This window comes from Chelonia mydas, chromosome 10, assembly GCF_015237465.2.
Source record: "Chelonia mydas isolate rCheMyd1 chromosome 10, rCheMyd1.pri.v2, whole genome shotgun sequence".
NCBI classification, from domain to species: domain Eukaryota; kingdom Metazoa; phylum Chordata; order Testudines; family Cheloniidae; genus Chelonia; species Chelonia mydas.
Genome location: NC_051250.2, coordinates 79,564,409 through 79,581,009, shown reverse-complemented (window position 1 = coordinate 79,581,009; position 16,601 = coordinate 79,564,409). Strand labels below are relative to the sequence as shown.

The 16,601-nt window shown below is 50.5% G+C and overlaps 1 long non-coding RNA gene across 1 annotated transcript; it reads right to left on the bottom strand.

The window, feature by feature from the left end:
- Positions 1-543: 543 nt before the first annotated feature.
- LOC122462151 lies at positions 544-6,340 on the bottom strand. The gene is made up of 3 exons (XR_006284530.1): positions 6,299-6,340; positions 5,616-5,661; positions 544-640 (listed from the first exon to the last, which is right to left on the bottom strand). It is a non-coding gene; the product is annotated as an uncharacterized LOC122462151 (long non-coding RNA).
- Between the last annotated feature and the right edge of the window lie 10,261 nt (positions 6,341-16,601).

The following is a 16,601-nucleotide window of genomic DNA, read 5'->3' as shown; positions in this document are numbered from 1 at the left end:
CAGTGTTGAAGTCTATTTTAAAACAGAAACCCCGAATATCTAATCTAGCATTTACTGTATTTGTGACTGTCCAGGCTCCACGTCCTAACCAATCCTCATTGCAGCTCCATGCCCTTTGCAAACAAAGGAGAGTCTTCTTTCTGGCTAACACCACGGTGTAATTTTGGCTGACTGAATTTTGCTCTTTCCTCTGCCTTCCGGAGTGTCACCAGAATCCCATTCTAACAGTTAAATTTTCAAAAGTTCCTGTGTGACTTAGGAACCCAAGATCTACTTTCAAAGTGACTTAGGTGCCTAACTTCCATTGACTTTCACTGAGGCGCCTATGTGCCTAAATCCCATTTTCAAAACCAACTTAGGAGCCTAAGTGACTTTGGGACTCTTGAGCTAGTGTAAAAATTGCTCCAATATCTAATTCCTAAAGTGATTGACAAGTGTTGACTCAGTAACCTGCATCCAAACTGGACAGATCCATTCAATGACTCAACAAAAGCAAAGATACCAAACAAAAATGTTTGGTTTTTTTTGTTTGTTTTTTTTTTAAAAGAAGAGTTTTCTTGGGACACTTTTGTCTTTAATCCCTTGGACTTTCCAAAGAATTTGTTTCTTGACGACACAGCAGGTGGGATCTGAAGAATTCCTGTAACAGAAAAGGAGGCTATTAAAATGATATTTTATTCATACCTCCCTAGCATGCACCTCATATACAAATGTGTCAAATAAATAGTGCTCTAGGGACTTTGGGTAACTATGGTAGGTTCTGTTTGGTTTCCTTAGCAAACTTATCAGGCTTCTTCAGTTACTGAGATGTTATTGGCAAAAGTATAAATTAATTGTTTAACAAGCCCAAAAACATTTGAGATCTCTCTCTCGTTAGTGCAAGCCCCAAAACTAAGCTACATATGCCAGGGAAACCTCCCCCAGCCCATTGAGCAACTGGTCTACCAGCCTTGGGAGGTAGCCAGGGCCGCCTTGGGGCCAAAAGGTAGAACCAAGAACTCTAAGCAGCTTACTGGGAAGGTAAATACTGATGTGGGCCAGGCATCCGAGGCTATGTCCACATGACAGCACTGCTACGGCGTTGCTGCTGTGACATTGCAGTGCCACAGTGTAGACGCATCCAACATTGATGGAAAGGGTTTTTCCTGTCAACATAGTTAATCTACCTCTCGAAGGAGGTAGCTAGGTTGATGGAAGACTCCTTCCATCAACCTAACTCCGTGAGCTGTAGCTCACAAAAGCTCATGCTCAGATAAATTGGTTTGTCTCTAAGGTGCCACAAGTCCTCCTTTTCTTTTTGCGAATACAGACTAACACGGCTGCTACTCTGAAACCTGTCAGTATGGGTTAGGATTGGCTTACTAGTCTTACACAGGGCATGCAATTTTCACAGCCCTGAGTGATATAGCTAGATCGAGCTAATTTTTAGGTGTACCAGCCCTGAGTCCAAAGTTACCTACCAATAATCCTTAGTGAGGTCAGCTGTGGTTAGTAATTGCCCCCCCGCCCCGCCCCGAACATGGCCAGTATCTCAGGCATTCTAAACGTGGGGTATGGCTCTGACCCGGTAATAGTACTGAGCTTTCTGTAATCCACACGGACTCTAACTGACCCATCCTCCTTAGGTACCAGTACTACAGGGAATGCTCATGGACCATTTGGCTGCTGGATCACCCCTAATTCCAGCATGTCAGCAATTTCTTACTCCTGGTTGTTTTCCTGGGAACCCTGATGGGTGAGCTTTTAATCGGAGTTTTAGGTCCCATCTCCACCCGGTGGACAGCAAGTGAGGTGCATCCAGCCCTACTGGAAAACACCTGTTGAGGCCCCTCGGCTTGCTGTGTGGGGATTCAGTGATCAGAGGCCAGGGCGGGAGGGCTGGTCCCTGTTTCTGCTGTCAGATCAATCTAGGGATCCTGTCCTTCATCCTCCCAGTGCCTGCACCAGCTGGAGTCATTCACAGGATACGCTCAGTGCCTGTCCAGCAATTAAACAGCTCCACCACATCGTTCCCCTCATCAAGCTGAGGATTTGAAAGGGCCCTTCCCAGGCAGCTGGGAGTTTACTCCTTCGCACTGGAATGAGCGCCAGCACTCGGTCCCCATACCATATGTCGGGGTGATCAGACCAGACTTCCTGTTTCCCCTGAGCTCTAGCTAAATTCTCTCAGGCAAACCCAGGAGCTCAGTGAGTTTACCCAAACACTCCCCTATGGACTCTTCTTCAGGAGAGGTCATCCCTTCCTGCATTAGGTCCAGGGTGACCCTGTGTGCTCCACCCCCAGAGCAGTTCAAAAAGGGAGACTTTGTGGATTCCTAAGGAACCTTCCAGTTGGCAAACAGCAGATCTGGTAAACGTTTATCCCAGTCACTAGGGTGTTGGCCCCCAAAAGCTTTCAACATTGTTTTAAGGGTTCTATTAAATTGCTCAACTGGCCCATTTGTGGGGGGTGGGAGGTAGAAAGACAATAGGAAGTGTTGAACCCCCATGTTTCTCCTATAGTCCCTCATGAAGAGCAGACAGAGTCTGACCCCCTGATCAATCAAAACCTCACAGGAAAACCCCACCCAGCTGACCAGGCTAGTAAGGTGCTGGCCACCTTGTCTGCCTCTATAAAAGAGGGAGCCACTGCTTGTGGGCATCGTGTGTTGTAGTCTACCACCACTAGAATACACTTGTCCCTGTTTGTGGGGTCCTTTAGCAAAGTTACCCAGTGTCCACAGTGACCCTCTGAAAGGAAAAGGAGTACTTGTGGCACCTTAGAGAGACTAACCAATTTATTTGAGCATAAGCTTTCGTGAGCTACAGCTCACTTCATCGGATGCATACTGTGGAAAGTATAGAAGATCTTTTTATACACACAAAGCATGAAAAATGGGTGTTTACCACTACAAAAGGTTTTCTCTCCCCCAACCCCACTCTCCTGCTCATAATAGCTTATCGAAAGTGATCACTCTCCTTACAATGTATATGATAATCAAGTTGAAAGGCTTCCTCTATGATGGGAAAGGGATAGGGGCAGCCTTGCCCTGTCCCAGCCCTTTCCCATCCTCTGACAGGGATCAGAGGATTTTCTCACGGCCTCAAAATCCTGAGGCCTGTAGAAATTCTGGAGTAAGCGCTACATTCCCATGGGTCCTGAGAAGGGTAGAGCAGGGGTCAGGTTTAGTAGCCTAAGACAGTACTTTTGTGGTACTACCACTTGTCTCCATGTGCCCAATGGCTCAACTTTCCCAGAGAAACCTCTCCAAGCCCCTCCTATCAGGGGGCTGCCAGGGGGTCTGCTGCAGCCCTAGGTTTTTCCAGAGTGGGATCATCCAGTTGCTCAAGTCTGAATTCCAAAAAAAGAGCTGGGGGTGGGAGGTCTCAGCTGAGCCTGGTCACTAGGGCCCACTTCCCCCAGCTGCTATCAGCGGGGACCTCTCTATACAGTCCACGGGAGCAAGCCACCCAGAGCGTGTTGACATGCTGGGGTGCACGCTAGCACCCTAAAAAGAGCTGTGCAGGCAGCCTGTTGAAGTGGTGGCTGAAGCTCAGGCTCTGAAGGGGGCCCAAACAAGGAAGCTGGGGAGCCAATATAGCCAGTGTTTTTATTGCCACAAGGCAACACACTGCCCCGTGCTAGAAGGTCAGGTCCAGGTGGCAGGGACCTGCACTCCCAACACCAGAACCAGCCCTGGTGGTCCAGTCAATAACCCTGACTGTGTCAGATCCCAAAAGGGAATCAGTTAAACACTCTTTCCCAACAGAGGTGGATAGGGAAAAGGCCCACAGATGGAGGGACACTGAGGCCCAAGTAATGCTGGTGTGCCCAAGGTAAGTGGACTCCTTGAGGATCATCCCTGACAGATTGACCCAGTCAGAGAATAATGGGACCCCCTTTCTAAGTCCCGCTGGCTCAAGCCCATCTGAAATGGGGTGACAATCGGGGTCTGTGGGTTTTGGGAGTGGACCCCAGTGACGTCCCACTGTCTTGCTGTGACATGACCTAGCGTTCTGCATGCAGGACACTTTCTCGAAGCAAAAAAGCTTCTGCTCTTGGCTGTGACCCTAAACTGCAAGCAGCCAGGCTGCAAAGCAGCTGGGAGTGGCTGCCTGACAGCGAGTGCACAGCTGGGGGCCATGCAGAGCCCAGACACATCTGGACAGCCCACAGGCAGCCTGGAGCTTGCAGAACTCACACGAGCACGCAATAAAGAGCTGGTTTGCCATTTGTAAAAACAAAACATGGTGATTTTCTTCATTCCAAGTTTCCTTTAATTGTATTTTAAAAATATAAACATTTTTAAATGGACTAATCAAAACAAAAATGTTTCTATTTTATCAAAAACAAAAACGTTCCATTTATCTCCCTTTTTTTAAGCCTTTAGTTCTCCAAAGGAATTCCAAAAAGTTTTGGTTTGACCTGAAATGGATTCTCCTCTCACCCCCATTTTTCAGACTAACCAGCAAACCAAAATAATAATAATCTCTAGTTCCAGGGATGTTGTCTGAGCACCAGCAGCTGAGGACATGGCTCATGTGATCACAAATTAGCAGCAAGGTGAAGTCTTGAGACATTTGCTATTAAGCTGTGAAAGAGTTTGGGAACTCCTGACCTCCGGGCATTAAACTGATACATAAGTTCCCAAGTCAAAAGCTCCTCCAAAACAAACACACCATAGAAAGTTGAAAAGCAATCTAGGAGCCCTCCAAAAGGAGTGTCCAGGAGGGGTACTGGTGATGCTTCTCTGGCTACCCAGGACTGTGCGTGATCTTGTTCCCCCCTTCCTCCAGTGGGAGGGAGTTTTGCTCATGATAACTGGTGGTAGGTCCCCAACACCAGCAGCCTTTCAGGCACTCAAGCAGTCTCCTCCAGGCTATGCCAGCCTTGTCTTTGCCTTGCTGATTCAGAAGCAATGCACCCCAGTCCCCTTGAAACAGTCCCCTATGATAATCTGCCCCTGACACTGGCTACTCACAGAAATCCCAGATCCCCTGCCCCAAAGGAGCAGTGCACCCCAGTTTCACCTTAAATCGCCACCCCTGTGTAACATACAGAACTTGTAATAAAACAGGAGAACGGTTATTTAAAACAGAGCAGAAATTCACCTAAAAATAAGAGTGGTGGAAACAAAGTTTCCCAACAAAATAAAAATGTAAACTAGGGCCTACACTTTCCTAACTGATCAAGTAAGTTTCCCCCCCAAAATTCAGTCTGTTGCAAAGTTGGCTGGATTCACAGGAAACAGAATCTAAACTTCCATGAAAACACCACAAGATGTTTCCTCAGCAAATGGATCCAGAGTGCATTGCATCGCTCTGTGTTATACTGAAATGGTCTTTTTGCCTTATTCATAGGCAAGGTGACTCCCTGTCTACTGTAATGTATCAAGGGGGTTTGATTGTTTGCAGTTGTCTCTGGTGATTTTCCATGGCTAGTCTTGGGATCTAGCAAAGCTGGACAATTGAGCCCTGCATCACAACAGCGACTAACTAGGGATGGGTGACAACTCCCTCCTCCTGGAATGGGCCATCACAGACATTATCCCCCAGTTACTAACTTTTACTCCAAGACCATAAAACATACTTTCAGTAGAATTTCATTATTCCTTAAATATCACCCATATACACACCTTGCAATGATTGAATCTCGATAAGCCATGAGCTTTCTGTAGATATCTATAATGGGTAACATGAGGTAAGTACCCTGCAAGGCACATTTGGTGTAGCGAGTTTGTCAGGCCTGAGACCAGAGTGGCTTGAAAAGAACCAAGGACCCCTTGCCAAGGGGTCTCTGTCACAGTATTGTAAATCATTCTACTCACTGCCATAGTATCCACTGGCATCAGGACATCTCTAGTGCCCCAGGTAGCTCACTCCTTTGGCCCTCTAATCAGTGTTTAATTTGTGCCAGGGCTTAGCCCCAGCTTCTCTAGGTTTGGCAGTTCATAGCCCTGACACCTCTAGGCTTGGCGCATCAGTTATGAAAGTAAAAAATTTGCTTAAGCCCCAGCCCCTCTTCCATTACAAATTAAGCACTGCCTGGGATGGCCTGTCTGTCTTCCATAGCCCTGCCCTCTGGCCAAGTCACAATCTAAATTCAATCCTTTTCCAGGGTGACCAGAGTCCAACTGAATCCAAACATCTAAACCAATTGGTCTTCTGCCCCTCTTCGGCTACACCAACATTCCTTCTTCCCAGCAGGACCCCAACTGCCTCCCCATCCCAAGGGCCCCAACAGCTTCTCCCAGGGGTCTCCCTGCTTCTTACAGGCCCTATCTCAGCACCTACTCCCTGAAGGTCCTCTTCAGCCTACCTTCACCAGGCTCCTCCCAGACGGAGAGAGAGAGAACTCCCTGTCCCCTCCCTGAGGGCATTCTCTTCTCTCCCTATGTAGGCCTCTCTGAGCCTCCCACAGCTGAGGTCACTAATAGTAATTGAGCCACCAGATCAGGATCAGCCGGGCCTAGCTGCTGCTCACCGTAGAGGGCTAGCCAACCTGTGATGTGTTCTGGGGAAGGCAGGCCTTGGGACTAGTGAGACTGTGGTAAGAGAAGAGAACACAGCCTTAGCACAAGGACACCCAAGTTACCCGGCAATTTGCCAGGAATCTGAGGGTTACATCTAATGGAGTAGATCGCCACTGGTCTTTATCCTTCATCCGGAGCTGCTGCCCACAGACCCCTCCGGCATGCAAAGCTAAGTCTTGATCTGAGCAGAGGGAGATCGGTCCAGCTCTGCAAAGGAATTTAGTTCCCTAACTTCCACTGAGAGCATTGGAAGTCTGGAGCCTAAATAGTTTTGTGGGTCTGGGCCCTAGTCCCATCTCGTCTCTTCATTTCATTCATTCCAGGTAGAAAACACTGGGCGAAGCGTTGTGCGCTGCCCCCTCCACAGGCCACCTGCACCCCATGTGAAACACAAGCAGGCCCACTGGGTGCCCCCACATTCAGCCCAGATTAGGCCACCCCGACCCTAACCAAACTATTTCCTCCCTTTCACCAGCTGCTGAAGTGTTGTGGTTGAGCCCCCTGAGTTAAACTCCCAAAAATTTCTCACCAAAGGTCCTAGGGTGTGGAACTCCCTGCCACTGGAAATCAGGCCAGGGCCCAGCTGTGCAGACACACAATGGCCTGAAATCACCAGAGTGATCTGGGGGTGCAGAAGGAGCCACAAAAATGATTCAAGGGCTGGAGGAAATGCCTTATAGTGAGAGACTTAAGCGAGCTCAATCCATTTAGCACATCCAAAAGCAAACAGAGAGGACCTGATTTCAGTGTGTCCACTGACCATCATGGGGAGACATGGTACTAAAGGGCTCTCCAGTCTAGCAGAGAAAAGCATAACCACCACCTACTCAAAGCTGAAGCCAGACCAATTCAAATGAGAAATTAGGGCAGAAATTGTTCACAGCCAGGGTGATTCGTTCTTGGAACCAGCTACCAGCGGTGCAAGTGAGGTACGCCATACCATTACGACATTTATTGACGGTACGCCGTACATGAAAGGCACATTTTCAAGAATGAATTGTAGAGCCCTGCGCGAATACAAATTTATACCCACGGATGCGGACAGCCACAAATAGAAATCTGTATCCACTGAACCCCAGGGCTCTCCCGGGAACTGCAGCGGTGTAAAGAGCAGAACATGGGGCTGCCGCCCCCAGCCCTGTCCCCCAGTGGGGCTGTACAGACCGCAGCCAGGAGATGCAGATGCGTGGAAGGGCGGGGGGTGGCCGGTACAGCTGTGGCGGAGGAGCTGCTGATGCTGGCTCCTGGGACTGGTGGCCCCACATTCTGCTCCTTTCACCGCTGCAGTTCCCGGGAGAGCCCTCAGCTCAGCAGATCTTTCTTATCTGCTGATATCCTCATCCTCAGATACACGGTTGTATCCATGCAGGGCTCTAGTCAGAGAACTTTTTTGGGGTGGGGGTGGGGAGGGTTGGTACCATACTGGTAAGAGTTAAAATCCACTTGCTCCACTGCCAGCTACCCAGGGAGGTGATGGATTCTCCAGCTCTTGGATGCCTTCATGGAAGAGATGCTTTAGCCAAATACAAGTTTCAGGAATTTAGACTAGATGATCTAATAGTCCCTTCTGGCATTAAGACTATGCATCCACTCAGCCCACCTGGCACAGAAACCAGAACAAGAGAAGGGGAGGTGTTTAAGCCCTAATCTTGTCAAAGCTCAGTGTGATCTTCACATGTGTTAGTGCTGAATTGCTGTGGGGACAGGCACCTTAGAAAGAGGGGTGGGTCCTGGTATTTAAAGGGCATATGCCTGGCCTCTGATCTTGCCAGTACCTTGGTGCCTGTGAATAATTGCAGGCATAATTCAAAGCATTTAAATATCCATCGACCTGACTGCACCCACAACAAGCCGTTCAGAGGAGGGTGTCTATTTGATGTTGTCAGCAGTAAGAAGTAATCTAAAAAGTCGTTTTAAAGTCCAAAGCAGTCTCAGCCCTGTCCCTGGGAACAATCACGTATACTTCCCACAAACCAACAGCCATGCATGCTATAGAGAAATGGCACTTGAGAAGTCTGGGCAAGACCGGAGGTGCAGTGTTCAGCTCACTGAAACGGTCCACCATTGGCTTAAAAGAACAACTCCATCGCTAAAGCTAACAGGCCTTCTGCTTTCCACAATCTAGACTTCGCCACAGAGTCCAATACAGACACTCCAGGCTGTTTCTGTTTTAATTATTTCAAAACCTTAACTGGCTGTTTATTTTCAGGGACTATTGTCTGCATTCAACTATTTTAAGAGTCAAAAAAATTGAAGCCTTTCCTTCATTCTGCTGCTAAAGTTTAATTCACTCTAATTATTTCGTATTACATAGACTAGAATAGTTTCATAATTTCTAGTATATTAAGCACTTAATATGTTGTGTCATTTGAAGTCGCATATTAAATTCAGCAAAGTACATTTTAATGAGAGTTAAGTGGTGTGAAAGTATTAATACCACATAATAGTTCATTTTTGAGCTCATATATTTGTTAAGTCTTACCACTATATACAACTACAGTTTAAACAGGTGACTATGTTTATTCTCCTGTCATATCACTTTCAAGAGGGCCTGTTGTGGTGAATGTAGAACACAGTCCTGTGGAAGAGGTTCATGAAGGATTCATTGCTGATGGCTGGAAGGTAGAGTTGCTTGAGAAAGCTTAGTTCCAGCCAAGACAGTCGTGGTGTTTCTGCCTTTTCATTTCTTTCACTCGTGGCCTACTTAGACCAAAAAACCTTCAGGCAGCGAGATCTTAATAAAACATTAGTATTTAGAACTCTCCATCCACTGATCTCACACTGTGCAAAGGTGGTGAAGGATTCTCATCCACGTTTGATTTTGCAGAGGAGATAAGTGAGGCTCAGAGAGATCTGCTGACTTGCCTTAGGCCAGTGGTAGGAACAGACCCAGTTTCTCCCAGCTCCAGACTCAAATCAGTTAGGCCTCAGCTCATGTCTAAGCTGCCTCCCTATAGCATTAGAGCTCACATCTCCCCAGGATCAGGGCAGGCTGGTATCTGGGTGGAAGACCGCATCCAAGGACACCTCAGTGCTACAGGAAGCGGTGCTGGTGACTCAGTGGCAGATTTTCGCAGTACAGTGCTGCTGAGCCAAAGCCCCGGCATGGTGCGAGGGGGCAGTGTGCCGATGCAGGTGCTCTGCCGCCAGACGCATCAAAAGCCAAGGCTTTCGGCATTCACCATCCCAAAGCACTTTTCATGCCCGAGTACAGGTGTCAGCCCCAGCCTTCTGGCCCAGCTCCAATTCAGTTAATTACATTCTGCCTAGTGAAGGGCCAGTCCGGAGGACAATAGCCAATGGCTTCCAGGCAAAGCAAGCCCCAGAAGGTCTGAGATGCTGGCTGCCCAGCAAGCCGATCTATCCAGATGCTACAAGGCGGGGGGGGAGAGGGGGGAGAAGAGACGAGAAGAAGGAGGAGATGAAACTCCAGTTGCTCCTCTCTCCCCTCAGGATGAGAGTTCACCTGACTGAGCTCCCTGTCCCCATGCCCGGCCTTTCCCAGTACCAGACTCAGCCCAGTTGCTCACTGCTTCACTGGAGAGGCAAAGCCCACAGGAATTTCTACAGGCCCAAGGTTGGAGTGACGACCCTGGGTAACCCACACACCTCCTGGGTGTGGTGCTCTGTCCCATCTAGTGGCACCAAGACCACTTCGAGAGGGATAAGTGAGTCTGCTCTAAAGCAGAGCTAAGAGCCAGTTGGCTTTTAGCTCATGCAGTAGAGGCTCCTGCACTAAGCTCCAGAGGTTCCAGGTTCGATCCCACCCACTGATGACCGGGTCTGGCAGCGTCACACCTGCACAGCCCCCAGTGCAAAGCGCCCCAGTGCATAGGGCCACACCTTGAAGGTATGATGCTCATGCCCCCTCCCCACACCGTTCCTGCTCACAGGAAGAGAAATGCTGGCAGGGAAGTGAGGGAGGGAGTCCCTGAGAATCACATGCTGCAACTTCTCCCTTCAGCACTTAGGCCCTGGAGGGAGGCTCCTTCCAGCATGTGGGGGTCAGAGAAACTTCACACAGGCCCACCCACTGCTTCTAGAAGGTAGGGGAAGTGGGGAGGGCCACTGTCACAGGGGCATGAGGGGGCTGCATGTCAAGTGGGCCACCTTCACTGGCCCAGTGCGGCGTTGGTACACCCAATCACACAATCAGCAGGACTCCCTTTTGGATCAAGCAATTGCAGTTAGGGGAACAGGCCTCCTGGCAGGGCCCAATAAACATCTGTCTAGGCTGGAGCCTCCTGGCTGGGGCAAACAATTGCAGCTGGACTTTGAGCCTCTGGGCAGGGTAAAGCCAACAAGTAGTCTGCAATCCCTGGGCAGGGCAAAGCAGACAAACAGACATGGCCCCTGAGCCTCCTGGCTAGGGCAGACAATAGCAGTTGGGGATTCGGACACTTTAGGTAGGGCAGGGCAAACAATCAGTCTATGGCTGTAGCCCCCCCATAGCCATATCTAGTGGCAAGTTCCAGGGGGGGGTGTTAAGGGAACCCTGGCCCACCCTATTCCACCAGGTTCTGACCCAGGACCCTATGAAGCCAGGAAATTCCCAGTTAAGTGTTCAAGCATCAGCTTCTGATACATTCCCTGGGTCACTTCCTACCACACGGCTCATCTCGGGCATCTCCTCGGCTGGTAGCAGCTCAGCATCCTACTCAGTGTCTCCATGATCACCTGGTCATCCACAGCGTGGTCTATCTTTGCCGGCACCTTTGCAACACATCCTTCCTCCTCCTCAGCCAGCCCAGACTGACCTGGGCTGCCTCCTTTTATCTGTCCCTTCCACCTGGAGCATGAGCAGCAGGGGTGAGAGGGCGTGGTCTCCTGGGCCCACAGTGATTGGTCAGGCCCCATTGGCCGAGTGTGGGGTTAGCATACCCTGTAAGAGGCACCAACAACTACCTGCAGTTTCATCTCACGCTCACAGCAGCATTCATGGGGCCACTGCCCGAAGTGCCCGGATTACGGGCCAGAGCGGGGCTTCCACCACAGTGCGCCAGCCAGGAATGAGCCAGCCTCACTGCATTTCACACAGACATGGTGGCTTCACGGATGCAAGATACCTGACCATCAATTCCTGCTGCTGCCCTGCCCGCTCCCCTGCCCCCCAAAAACGCAGCTGTTCACACTGCTGGGTTCTCCACACCCACCCCCCAAGCCATGGAAGCAGAAAAGGCCTCCTTGGTGGGGAAAGGTGGGTTCACCAACAGCTTCTGCGCAAATGGCTTAGATAATGGTATTGTCCGAATGCCGAACAAAACTCTCCGTAGTACACCAGCAGCATCGGGTCTGGTGAGTACTTGGATGGGAAACCCACTCAGAGAGGAGCTGGTGATGGAGTCGTTAGCTGGAGTCGTTAGTTTCCCTGCAGGTCACTAAAGCACAATATTACCAGCCCCAGCATTCAGAAATCATGACTCAGCCCCCACCACCCCCCAGAACCTCAGAACTTTAAAAAAATAATAAGTTTGGGGTTCTTTTTCTTTCCCTTCTGGTTTTTGCGCTTTTCAGCCTCACTCCGGTTACATTTGCAAGTTTCCCTCCACAACCACAAGGGCGAGAAACTTTTTTTTTTTTAATGAAAGCTGAGATTCTTATCCAGTCACTGGACTCCTAGAACTGGAGCTTGAAGTAAAACATCACTATTTTGCATTTTTATTTAAATTATATTTTGCCAGCTATTACAACACCTTACAAATGCGAAACCCATTTTGAAGGCTTCCAAAGTGCTTCGCAAATCAGGAGGTTCTTTAAAAGCCACTGAAATGTTGCCACCTCTCAGGTGGCGTGCAATAGCTTGTTCAGAGCAAGCACACGGAAACATTGCAAACCATTAAACCAGGGAGATGAAGCATGCATGCCAGATGGTATTAAGCTAAAATTTCAGGGGCAATCTAGGTAGGCAGGACATAATTTCCAAGCTGAACTTGCATAAGGAGTCTTGAGCTAACACCTCTACTCCTGTGAAAACCGTCATGGGCTCTTTGACCATCAGAAGTGATCAAGGTCTCTGGTTTACAGCACATCTGAAAGCTGATACCTTTAACAGCGCATTGTTCCCAATACCAGGCTGAGGCAACGGTTCAACGCTAAGAAGAAAGAGTGCCACCTTTCTGTGTATTACACACACACACACTCACACATCTACATTATGGGGCTGATTCTCCAGTGTCTTTTACCCTGTGTGCTCATCTCCACCTGTGCGCAGTGTATATAAACTACTACCTAGTCACCCTTTCAAGCTCCTCAGAGGAGCAGTGCTATGAAAGCTTTGGTGCATTTTATTCCCAGAGCAATGTCTACCTGTCCCCCTTCTTACAAGGGCAGAGAATCCCTTCAAATACTTCAGGCCTGATTCTCTGTTGCCCTGACCTTGAGCCTGGCGTCACCTACCCCTGTGACAAATGAGTGTAAAAGGCGACCAGGTAAGATCAAGTGTTTGCAGAGAGGTAAATGAATACACACGGTACAAGGCAATGGAGAGTCTGGTCCTGACACTGCAGTTTACCTGGACAAAGCAGTTCCCTTTGATATACTGCTCCTTCTTTTGCTGACCCAAGAAATTTTGAAACAGCAACTGCATCTCCTTTAACCTTCATAATCTCCCATATATAATGGAGACTCTGGATTTTACCTGGCTATTCAGGAGCCAATGAGAAAGCACAGCCTAGAGGTCACAACTGTGTATTTCCATAGATGGGCACTTAATTTGGGATTGCATCCCTGCAGCATTGTTGTGGTGCTTCCAGTTAATTTGTACCTCTACTTGAAGGTGAAGTAAAGGGAAATAGGCGTATGGAGGCTGGAATAGAAGTCCATTCGGCCATCTGCTGTTCAACCTCATGGTAATTCAGCGGCAACTCCAAAGTTGCCAAACGTTAACTGCCAGGTGTGTCTGCCAAGGAGCAAGGTGCCACGATGGGGGGGCACGGTGATCACCTGGGGCCTATGAAAAGAGAGACAATGAGCTGGAGGAGTAGAGGTTGGCAGAAATGAAGCCTATGAGCCACACAATTGCTGTTAAAACTGTCATTTAATTGTAGGGCTGTGGAGATATTGATGGCCCCAAAAGTCAAAATGAAGACGTGTTTATCACATAACACATCACTCTTTAGCATATAAAATAACACATTTAATATAAAGAAGAGACTGTTTAGTATATAAAAATGCGATATGATTTTAAATGGCTGGTATCACATGTCATTTGGGTTGCAATGTGCCTCTGTTATGTCCACTGATGTCATCACACCAGTAGTGGGACAAACCTGAAAACTCTGGGGTTGGAATTAAAGTGTTTTTGGCTCACAGTGAAATTTAATTTGAAATGCAAATAGTCATTGGCGGCAAATCTGGCACTTTGTTGCTTTCAACCAAAACTGTGCTCTTCGGAAACGTTGTAGGGCTGGTAACAGCTCATTCAAAACCCTGCCTAGTCTCCCCTTCTCCAGAAGAAATATTCTGGCACCTGCATTTTGACATGCCAATGTTGTTTTCTTCCACAATACTAAGAAGACTGCAATAGCTGTAAGGTGCAGCGTTGAAATGAGTCTGAGCTTCTTTTGCAGTCAAGCCTTTCTCACAAAGAAGAGGTAAGGGTAAGTGCGCTTGTGTATAATAAAAATGGACTAAAGAAGTCGTATGCAACTGGTTTTCCCAGCAACTTTCAATGCCTTGAAATTTGGAGCCTGGGGGTGACAGGACTAGAATTACCTGCAGTTCCTATTTAGCGTCGCACGGTGGCAGCCTTAGGATAAGAAATATATTTATGAACTCCAGTAGGCTCGGGTGGTGGGAGGGGGGGGTGGTTGTTAATAACACCATATTTCCCCTATTAATGTTTCATTTAATTTAATTAGCATCTGAGAAACTAATTAAAATAGATACCAGTTCCCCACAATCAGCAATAAATTGTATCATTATCAATAATTGTGCACAGAGCAATAATTCAGCTATTCACGCTGGTTTTTAACACGCATGCCACTGCGCCAAGCCGGGCGAGCTCCAGAAGGCGTGTGGCCGCCGGTTCGCGGCCAGGCCTCGCCGACGGGTCCGCTCAAACGCCTCGCGTCGCCGTCAGGTGCGCGGCTCTTGCTTCAAGTAACAGGCAAGAAATCCCAAAGCTGGGGCCAGGGGCTTTCCGCCGCTCGGCTCTTTGGCTGAATCAACGAACCCTCAGTCGCGCCCCGATGGAGCAGCGACTCTGGGGGGCAGCGGCCCAGGTCAGCTCCTGCCCCCCCCCCCCCCCGGGGCAGGGCCACTTTAAAGCGATCTGAGCCAGGCAGACCTGGGAGCAGGGGTTTCAGAAGATAAACGGGGGGACAGAGAGATCTTATTTGGAACAAGAAACTGACCAAACAAATGCTGCGTATGGCTCCCAGGGTAACAGCCTGGACCTTTTCATGGAGCAATTTCTGGGCGAATTCGGCATCTATTTACCGATGGATACACCATATATACAAACCCAGTTAGTAAGTAACCTACAGCCCTCTTGTTCAGGGACGGGGAGGCGCAGCTGTACCCCCCAAGATCTGACCAGCTGATGAAAGGATGCTGGGGTGTCTCACTGAACAGATCCCGCTCCCTCCCTGGGAGCCCGGCCACGTGCAGGGGTGTCCGGGGCCTCGCCAAAAGATTGGCAGCTTGGCCTGGAGATCAGCTGACCAGAGGACCCCCTGCCTGTCATGTTAGCCCCCCGTTGCTTCTATTTAATGTGGCAATGCTGCCCCACTGGCTAGGCCAGGAGAGCCTCCCCCATCCTGCCTGGGGCGGCCAGGGGCGCCCCCCCACGTGGAGTCCGCCGTCCCTCCTTCGTCTGCAGCTGTTTCTGGCTAGGTGCATCCCGGGCTGAACGCCGGTATTCAGGGCGAAGGGGTGCGCCAGCCACTCAGCACCGGAGTCCCCTGGGTGACACCAGCCTAGAAATGCGCCTTAGTGAGTTCCCGGGCGGCTCCACAGAGGATGAAACTTTGCAAAGAAAAGCTTCACCCCCCCACCCCCATTTACCTCTCCCGCCCCCCATGCCCCTTGCAGCGGAGCGATGGGGCCAGGTGAGGCCCGCGACACCCCCAGCTGGCCCATGCGGAGAGAAACAGGCTCAGGGCCGCTCTGCCTGTCCTCCGGGTCTCACTCCGATTCGGGGAGGGGGGCTGGGAAGGTGCGAGCAGGTGGCTAACGCGGGGCGTTGTTTGGGCCTTGGCACCAAGGGCGGGAGATGCCCCAGCTCCGGGCTGGGAGCGGGCCAAGGAGCCAGCCAGTCTCGGGGCAGGGGCCGGGGGGGCTCTAGGAAGCCCGCTGTCTTCACCCCTCGGCGCTGCGGAGCAAGAGGGCCGGCTCCTGGCCCCCTGGCAGCAGCAGTGGGTCCCGGCCAGAGGAAATGGGGCCTGAACAGCTGATCTCGCCTCCAGCCTCCGCTTTGCGCGGCTGGCTCTGGGGATGGGGGAGCGGCGGCGGCAATGAACCAAAACCAGGGCGCGCCAGAGGCCGCCCGGCTGACTGCCGGGGAGATGGCCCCGGGCTCCTAAGCTGCTGCCGGGACTCCTGCGTGTCCCTTCGCCGTCCCCAGCCGGCTGGGGCCGATACCGCGCCTCGGCTCCTCCGGCTGCAGCTGGGGCGCTCAGGCCCTGGGGGCTAATTGAGTAAGAGCCTCCTGGTCCCATGGGGGAAGAGCCTTTGCCCCCTGCCCAGGCCGGGGGAGAGAACCAGAGATGGGGGAGGCGGCAGAGGGAGGGGCTGGGTATTTCCCTGGTGCTCTCTCGCTGGGAAGCAGGACGGCCCCCCTCCCAGCCCTGGCTAGCCCGGCAGACGGGGAGGCAGGCCCGGCTCTCTAGGATTCTGCTCGGAACTGGATTGTGGACACCCTGCTCCAGGCATTGCCCTGGGCCTCCCCCGGACTTCGCTGTTTGGCCCTTTCCCCCGTTTTCGCCAGTAAGGGCCGCTGCCCCTGCTTGGACGCCGGCCTGAGCTCATTCGGAGTCAGCTCGAGCCGGTCCCTTTCACACTTCGATTGAGCCGAATCGCTTCGAACACAGTTCGGTACCCGACTTCCTCGTCTCCAGGCTGGCCAATAACTCAGCCGCCACCCCGCTG